Source organism: Quercus lobata, chromosome 12 (assembly GCF_001633185.2).
Source record: "Quercus lobata isolate SW786 chromosome 12, ValleyOak3.0 Primary Assembly, whole genome shotgun sequence".
NCBI lineage: Eukaryota > Viridiplantae > Streptophyta > Magnoliopsida > Fagales > Fagaceae > Quercus > Quercus lobata.
Window position 1 is genome coordinate 41,358,961 of NC_044915.1, and position 9,099 is coordinate 41,368,059.

General features: G+C 33.2%; 1 non-coding gene across 1 annotated transcript; it reads right to left on the reverse strand.

Moving 5' to 3' along the window:
• Nucleotides 1-7,237: 7,237 nt before the first annotated feature.
• LOC115972645 lies at nucleotides 7,238-7,394 on the reverse strand. Its single transcript, XR_004087509.1, has one exon. It is a non-coding gene; the product is annotated as a U4 spliceosomal RNA (small nuclear RNA).
• Between the last annotated feature and the right edge of the window lie 1,705 nt (nucleotides 7,395-9,099).

Below are 9,099 nucleotides of genomic sequence, written 5' to 3' on the forward strand. Positions count from 1 at the left end.
TTCAAGGGATGCATTGGTTTGGAAGGAAAACAAGTCCCAAAAATTTACGGTTAAATCAGCTTACCAGATGGCACAACAGATGAAAGAGCAATCACGGGTTGAACACTCAAGGATGGTGGCTGACCGTGGAATATGGAGAAGGCTGTGGAGTTTGAATGTACCACCAAAAGTACGTATGTTTGTATGGAGAGCATGTTCAAATATTTTGCCTACTAGGAACAACTTGCATTGTCGAAAGACAATCCACAGTGTGAGTTCTGTTGTCAACAAGTGGAGTCTGCTGCACACTTGCTTTGGGAATGTCCTTTTGCAAGAAATGTATGAGCCCTTTGCCGAGGAAAAATTCAGAAACACCCTAACAATGCTCAAGATATTTTCATGTTATTTCGTTGGTTGATAGATAAACTTTCACAGCAGGAATTGGAAAGATGGGTGGTAATTGCTTGGGCAATTTGGAATGCTCGAAATAAATTTTATTTTGAACATATCCAAACTCACCCCAAGTCTATATTTGATGAAGCAATTGGATTTTTGCAGGAATATCAAAGATTGGTAGTTGCTCAAATAGATAGTTGAATGGTCTACTTGTGTAGGTTTTGTTTGTTTTTTTTTTTTGTAATGTATGTCAATGGCCTCTGTGTTGTATTTTTTGCATATTTGCTGGACTGAGAACTAGCTCCTGCACTGTGTGTTGTAATGGTCATCGGCTGTTTAAGGCTTTGGCTGTTTGTATCTTCTGCAAAATTACCACATCCTTGTGTTTTTCTGCATAATTGTCTGGTATGCAGATGGCCTTGTGTTATTGTAATGGTCATGGTCATGTGTTTTTTTTTGCATTGTGTGCTGTTTGTATTTTCTGCAGAATTGCAGGAATGAAAACCAGCTTCTGCTAGTCATGGCCTTGTGTTTTGTTTCTGCATAATTGTTTGGTTTGCAGACTAGCTGTTGCTTCCCCTGATGGCCTTGTGCTATTGTAATGGCCAGGGTGGCCTTGATGTATTGTAATAGTCAAAGTTGTCACATGTCATGTATATTTATCATCAATAAAATTTCCACCTTTTACCTCAAAAAAAAGAAAAGAAAAGTAATGTGCATTTTTGTGCCTTTTTTTCTATACACTTAAATTTTTATCTAAACCTATTAATTGTCTAACTAAACCTTTTCTGCACATATAATTAAACAGCTTTGAGGAAGTTTATGCCTTTCCATTATCAAAGTCACAAAATAATTAAACAGCTTTGAGGAAATTTATCTTCACATCTCATTTAATGCAGGGTTTGCGAATAGTTCAGTTACACTGGCTACTGACAAGATTATATTGAGCTTAAACAGTTTATTATGAGCATTGGTAGGTCTTGATATAAGTTTCAATTTTTGTTGAGATTGAATGTATCTGTGAATTAGTGCCCTTATATGTATATAATGTGTGTGTGGGGGAGATGATTTGTTTTTCTTACTAGTTAAATACTAAGAACCTGTAATAAAAGTAGCTCTCCCTGATTGCAACTAAATTGAAATGCTGGATGTTCATGGTAAAATGGTTGTTCTAGGTATAACTTGCAATGGTGAAAAGCCGCATTGGCACCTGAACACCGCTTTGTCTCTTCTATTAAATTACATGGCCTTAAGTGCTGCCCTTAATAAAATGAGGTTTAATTATTGGAATCTGTTCTCTACTTTCAAAGTGGAACTTCTGAATTATGTTTACATTCTTTTGTGGACTTCTTAGTCCATTTTGGTATTTGTCATTTGACATATCTTTTACATGGGTAAGATTATTCTGCATATCCACACTGCCTGATTGTTCATGTTTCCCACTTGCCATTTTTATTGGCCCTTCAATCTCTTCTAAGCTGTTAAAGATCATGCTATCTCCTACATCAGTATAATTATCAGGATCTGTGAAGAGAAATCAGTGTGTATGCCGAGCTAATATGGGCAATCCAATGTGCTTTAGGAAAATTGAAGTTGCAAGAAAAATAGTTGGCAAGTGGCATGCTGTTATATCTGATGACTTTGTTCATATTCATGGAACTTTGCCTAATGTAGCTTTTGATCGGGGCTGATAGATTTTAATGTCCCATCATTTTTTTTTAGAAGTATTATGTTTCATAACATTTTTATAATACTTTTACAACAAATCTTAGGTGGTAAGTTATTATGAGTTTTTAATTTGAATTCACCACTAAAATTACTTTCTTACTCACTAATAACAGAAAGTAACAACTGACCACCTAAGATTTGTTGTGAAAGTATTGTGGACATAACATTTTTCAATATATATATATATATATTTTGGTGCTAAGTAAGTTAATTCAATGCAAAATACGAGTTCAATATAAATGAAGTATAAAGAACCAAATCATGTATCTAATTCTATATCTAAAATTAGAAGAAAATAGAGTTAGAAAGAGTTTGCTTTCCAATGCAATTTGTTTTTTGCTTTCCAATGCAATTTGTTTGCCTAGCTAGAAACAACTAAAATTTATTAACTTTTTATATAATGCTATGAATGGTTTGTTACTTATTAGTTAGAAACTTATATAAGTATATGATATGTGAGTGTGTTTATTATTCAATGTACTCATATGTGTATTTCTAACAATAATGACTTAGGAGAAGAAAACCATTTCCAAGACAAAAAAAAGAAAAAGAAAGAAAGAAGAGATTCCATTTACAAATGTTTGCCTAGTTGCCGCATAAATAAAATGTCTCCTCGGCCCCTCCCATGCACAAATAAAATAATAAAGGAAGAAAAATAAAATTTTTGATTGAAGGAAGATAGTTTGTTAATTTTATTGAGATTAAATTCAATCTGGACGGGTGTAAAAGATTTAGGCCCTCCAGTAGCAACTTGACACGCTAGATTTTTTATGCAATGCTGGACCAAATTTTAATTTTTTAGGGAGACCGGTGTTACTGGCTCTCTAAACAAAATGTTTAACTTTGTTTAATTGCCATGTAGCGTCTCCAAAGTTTCCACAAGCTCCAAATGTTATAGAGGAGCAATCATCTGGCAAATTTGGTGGTTATGAATTAGCTGAAGGAGATATTCCCTGATTTAGCTAGAGGAGCATCCTCTGTTCGATACAGTGGAGCCACATACTCTCTTCCTAATGTTACTAGTCCAGTGCCAATGTTAGTACTCTCTTCCTAATTTGCCATGAAAGGAAATGAATGAAAGGATACAATGCTTAGTGTTGGTTTATGTACTGTGCACGGGTTTCTTTTTAATGTTAATCTAACTTATATTATAATGATTCATCGAAAAAAAAAAACTTATATTATAATTTAAAAAAGAATGAAGATAATCCCTCAAAAGAAACATTTAATAATAAGAACTTAATAATCATCTCCTCTTTATAAAGAGTATTTACAGCAAAAGCCATTTACATTCCTTAAATTGTATTTTAGACCAAGGCCATTTTTTTTTTTATTTTAAAATTCAATGAGGTGTAAATTACATACTTATCTATTAATAAAATGATGCATTTTTACATTGTAGTTTTCTTCCTTGTCCTGTTTAATAAAATAATTAAATAAGTGACAAATTCATATAAAATACTTGAATCTAGAGGGACAAATGATTCTAGTTAAAACACACATTCTGATAGGCACCTAATATTACCTCCCCCAATCACACAGACATACAAAAAAAAAAAAAAAAAAAAAAAACAGTTAGGCGGTTGAATAAACTGAGTTTGGAGTTTGGACATAGCTTCAAAGTTGAGAAAACAAAGTATAAAAGGCATTGAGATCCAAACCACTGAGAAAGAAAAACAAAAAGAGAGAGAAATCCAAACCCTCTGTCTCTGTTTATTGCTCCTGCACTTACACCATGAATCTCTCCCCAATACCCTCGACCCCTTCCTTTCCTCCCAACTCCAAGGAGCCCAACACCCAAATTCTACTAATAGTCCTACCAATACTAGTAGTCATTTTTGTTGTGATCATTTGCTTCGTTTTTGATTTTTTCCAAGAATCTAATACCCATCAACAAGTACATCGCCATCGGCAAGAAGTGCCGGAACTGGAAATGCGTGAAATTGTTGGTGGAGTTGACCCTCATTTACGTGACAACATACCCAACTTCGTCTACCAACCTGGCATTAGTGGCACGGTTCCCTTCGAAGAAAGAAAGTGTGCATGGTGCCAAGAAGAGTTCACTAATGGAGACCGACTCTCATCCTTACCATCTTGTGGCCATGTGTTCCACTCCGACTGCATAGGTGAGTACATGATCCGCAGGAATACCTGTCCTTTTTGCCGTCAGCCTATCGCCCTTTCCAGCGGTCCAAGATTGAATCTTTAATTGTTCCATCATTCTTGTTCTTGATTATCATCATCATTTGGGTTTTTCAGTATGTGAATCTAGTTAGTACATCATGATTAATTTGTAGGATAGCTAGGTAGGTACAACAAATTAGTGGCTTGATTTCTTGTAGCTACTTGGAATAAAAAATACATTTAAATCCACTGTAGTATGGGATTCTTTTTCCACGTCTTTATGAGAAATTGTTTCTGTTTCTACTGTTTCTGGAGGTGTCTTTGAAGCAGTTGAGTTCTTGCTGAAATTGGATTAATTAGACTGGAGTTTACGTAGGAAAGTTAAATGTAATGAATGAAGATTTCATTTGGAAATGGCAATGTTGAAGAACTGTTCATCCCATTAGTTTTTCTTTTGTTCTTTATGTGCTTTACAATGATTTCTTGAATATCTTGTTATATCTGTGTCCGTATAGGGTGGTCAAGAGCGTTTTAACTTAATTACATTGTTTGTATTCCTTTATTAAAAGAGACATGTTTCAAATCTTTCATTTTCCATGCCATTTGTTTGTCTAGCTAAAAATAATTCAAATTTATTAACTTTTTATATAATGCTATGAATGGTTTGTTACTTATTAGTTAGAAACTTATATAAGTATATGATATGTGTGTATGTTTATTATTTAATGTAGGATTTTACTCATACGTGTATTTCTAATAATAATGACTTAGGAGAAGAAATCAATTTCCAAGACCAAATAAAAGAAAAAGAAAATAGAAATTCCATTTACAAATGTTTGCCTAGTTGCCGCATATCTCCTTGGCCCCTCCCACAAATAAAATAATTAAGGAAGAAAAATAAAATTTTTGATTTTCTGTTTTTGAGAAGGAAGATAGTTTGTTAATTTTATTGAGATTAAATTCAATCTCGACGGGGTGTAAAAGACTTAGGCCCTCCAATAGCAACTTGACACACTAGATTTTTTATGCAATGTTGGACCAAATTTTAATTTTTAGGGAGACCGGTGTTACTGGCTCTCTAAACAAAATGTTTAACTTTGTTTAATTGCCATATAGCGTCTCTAAACAAAAAGTTTCCACAAGCTCCAAATGTTATAGAGGAGCAATCATCTGGCAATTTGGTGGTTGATAATCAGCTGAAGGAGATATTCCCTGATTCAGCTAGAGGAGCATCCTCTGTTCGATACAGTGGAGCCACATACTCTCTTCCTAATGTTGGTAGTCCAGTGCCAATGTTAGTACTCTCTTCCTAATTTGTCGTGAAAGGAAATGAATGAAAGGATACAATGCTTAGTGTTGGTTTATGTACTGTGCACGGGTTTCTTTTAATGTTAATCTAACTTATATTATAATGTAAAAAAGAATAAACTCAAAAGAAACATTTAATAATAACAACTTAATAATCACCTCCTCTTTATAAAGAGTATTTACAGCAAAAGCCATTTACATTTCCTAAATTGTATTTAGGACCAAGGCTAAATATATATATATATATATATATATATTTTTTAAAAATTTCAGTGAGGTGTAAATTACATACTTATCTATTAATAAAATGATGCATTTTTACATTGTAGTTTTCTTACTTGTCCGGTTTAATAAAATAAGTGACAAATTCATATAAAATCCTTAATCTAGAAGGACAAATGACTCTAGTTAAAACACACTCTCTGATAGACCCCTAACATTACCTCCCCCATTCAAATGAGTCTCGACTTGAGCCAAACAAACGAGTCCCCTCCTCAAGCCTCTCTCTCTCTTCCTCTCTAAACTAAATCTCTCTCCAACATTTGGAGAAAAATAATTAAAAAATTTGAATCCGAATATTCAACATGTATAAGAATTCACTTTTGTAAAAAAATAATAATAACAATAATAATAAAAAATAATAAGCATGGATCTTTAAGATCCAGATTCCTATCAAATAATTAATTAATTTCGCTATTAGCAATAAGTTGCCTCTTTTGGTCTCTCTTTTATCATGTGTGAAAATAAATTCACACAAAAAATGTGCAAAATACCAAACTTAGAGCATTAGCATCAGTATGTTTAAAATCTTGCAAAATAGAAAAAGTTGCTTATTTTACACATTTTGAGCAAAAAAACACCCATATCAATGGGTGTAATATGGGCATTTATACATAATTGCTACAGTAACCATGCATATATGCACGGTTACTGTAACTCTTCTATTTATTATTTTATATTTTTTCTCTTTCCTCTATCATCTATCATTTCTTATCTGATTATCTCTCCTCTCTCATCTGATCTCTATCTTCCTCTTCCCTCTTAATCCTTTTATCTTCTCTTAAATCCAACAACAAATCATAAAATTCTTCAAACTTGATCTAAATCAAGATCCCAAATTCATCAAACCCTCTCCTAAAAAAAAAAAATCATCATACCCTTATAAATAATCAATCCGAAATTGCAAAAGAACAAGAAGAAAATGTAGAAATAGTAGAAGAATAAGCGTCACTAATGGCGGCTTTAGTGTTCCTCAACAGCAACTCAAAGCCTCTGAGTACTTTATCACAACCTCTTTTTTTATTTTGGATGGGATCACAGCCTCTTCAATGTACCTAGACCGAAACATTAAATTTACGTTCTTTTTAAGCTTACCCACCATCTTCTCAAAAAAAAAAAAAAAAAAAAAAAGAAGCTTACCCACCAAGAGTTTTCTCTCTTTAGCTTCTTGTTTCAGCATTAGCAGAAAAAGAAGGAAGAAGAAGATGTTGAAGAAGAAAAAATGGAGAAGAAAAAGAAAGGAGAAGGAAAAGAAAAAAAAGAAGAAAGAGAAAAAGAAAAAGAAAGAGATAGAGATCAGATATAGTTGGCATGTGTGTTAAAGTTGGTGGAGCCTTAGGTAGCTGTGAAATAATAAAAAAATGTGAGGAAAATATTATTTAAGTAAAAGAAGGTGTAAAATAAACAAATTGGCGTGAAAGTTTTGTAAAATTAACTGTGAAAAATAGAAAAAGAAAATTTTTTTTTTTGGCAAAATAAAAGGAAAATTTACATCCACATGCTCTTAAAGTTTTCAACCAGCAATAGACGCGCCTCTGTTAGAACCTCACAAGTTGCGTCATTGCCCAAAGCGCAAAGATACTAAAATTAAAGTTACTTTTATATATATATATATATATATATATATATAATTTGTGGGGTGTATTCTTGGGGTCGGGGTAAAGTTTTGGGCTGCTGTCTTTTACACACAGACATATAAAAAAAAAAAAAAAAAAAATCAGTTAGGCGGTTGAATTAACTGAGTTTGGAGTTTGAACTTGGCTTGAAAGTTGAGAAAACAAAGTATAAAAGGCATTGAGATCCAAACCACTGAGAAAGAAAAACAAAAAGAGAGAGAAATCCAAACCCTCTGTTTCTGTTTATTGCTCCTGCGCTTACACCATGAATCTCTCCCCAAAACCCTCCACCCCTTCCTTTCCTCCCAACTCCAAGGGGGCCAACACCCTATTTCTACTAATCGTCCTAAAAATACTAGTAGTCATTTGTGTTGTTTTGATCATTTGGATCGTTTTTGATTGTATCCAAGAATCTAATACCTATCAACAAGTACATCCGCAAGAAGTGCCGGAATTGGAAATGTGTGAAATTGTTGGTGGAGTTGACCCTCATTTACGTGACAACATACCCAACTTTGTCTACCAACCTGCAGGCATTAGTGGCACGGTTCCCTACGAAGAAAGAAAGTGTGCATGGTGCCAAGAAGAGTTCACTAATGGAGACCGACTCTCATCCATACCATCTTGTGGCCATGTGTTCCACTCCGACTGCATAGGTGAGTACATGCTCCGCAGGAATACCTGTCCTTTCTGCCGTCAGCCTATCGCCCTTTCCAGCGGTCCAAGATTGAATCTTTAATTGTTCCATCTTTCTTGATATTGATTATCATCATCATTTGGGTTTTTCAGTATGTGAATCTAGTTAGTACATCACGATTAATTTGTAGGATAGCTAGCTAGGTACAACAAATAAATGGCTTGATTTCTTGTAGCTACTTGGAAAAAAAAAATACATTTATAAAATCCACTGTAGTATAGGATTCTTTTTCCACATCTTTAGGAGAAATTGTTTCTGTTTCTACTGTTTCTGGAAGTGTCTTTGAAGCAGTTGAGTTCTTGCTAAAATTGGATTAATTAGACTGAAGTTTACGCAGGCAAGTTAAATATAATGAATGAAGTTTTTATTTGGAAATGGCAAGTTAAATATCATATAGGGTGATTCTTCAAAAAAAAAAAAAAAAAAAAATCATATAGGGTGGTCAAGAGCGTTTTAATTTAATGACATTTTTTATATTCCTTTATTAAAAGAGACATGTTTTAAATCTTTCCTTCTCCATTGTGGCAATTATAAATTATCAAAAATGTAATATTATATATGATGAGATCTTTAAAGGTCAAAATGAAGTTCATAGGCTACAAAGCATTTTCAAAAATTTCATTAATAAGGTTTTATAGCCAAATTCTAAGTACAAGCATAAAGGTGAGCATTGGTTGGTTGGATTGGGTTTGAGGTATTTCTCAACCCTATCCAACTTTTTTTGTTTAAGAAATCTTCAACCAAAACCCAACCCATATGGATTGAGTTGGTTTCGGTACCTTGTTGAGTTGTTACCATTTTGTCAAGGCTAGTAAGAAAATTGAAGTTATTTTATTCAATAAATGATTACATACTACAGAATTGGACGTATTATTATAGTTTTTAAAACTTAAATCTCAAATCCTATAAAAAAAAAGATTCAAATAACAAATTTAAAATAAGACCACAAAATCCATAATGAGTCAAATAAAC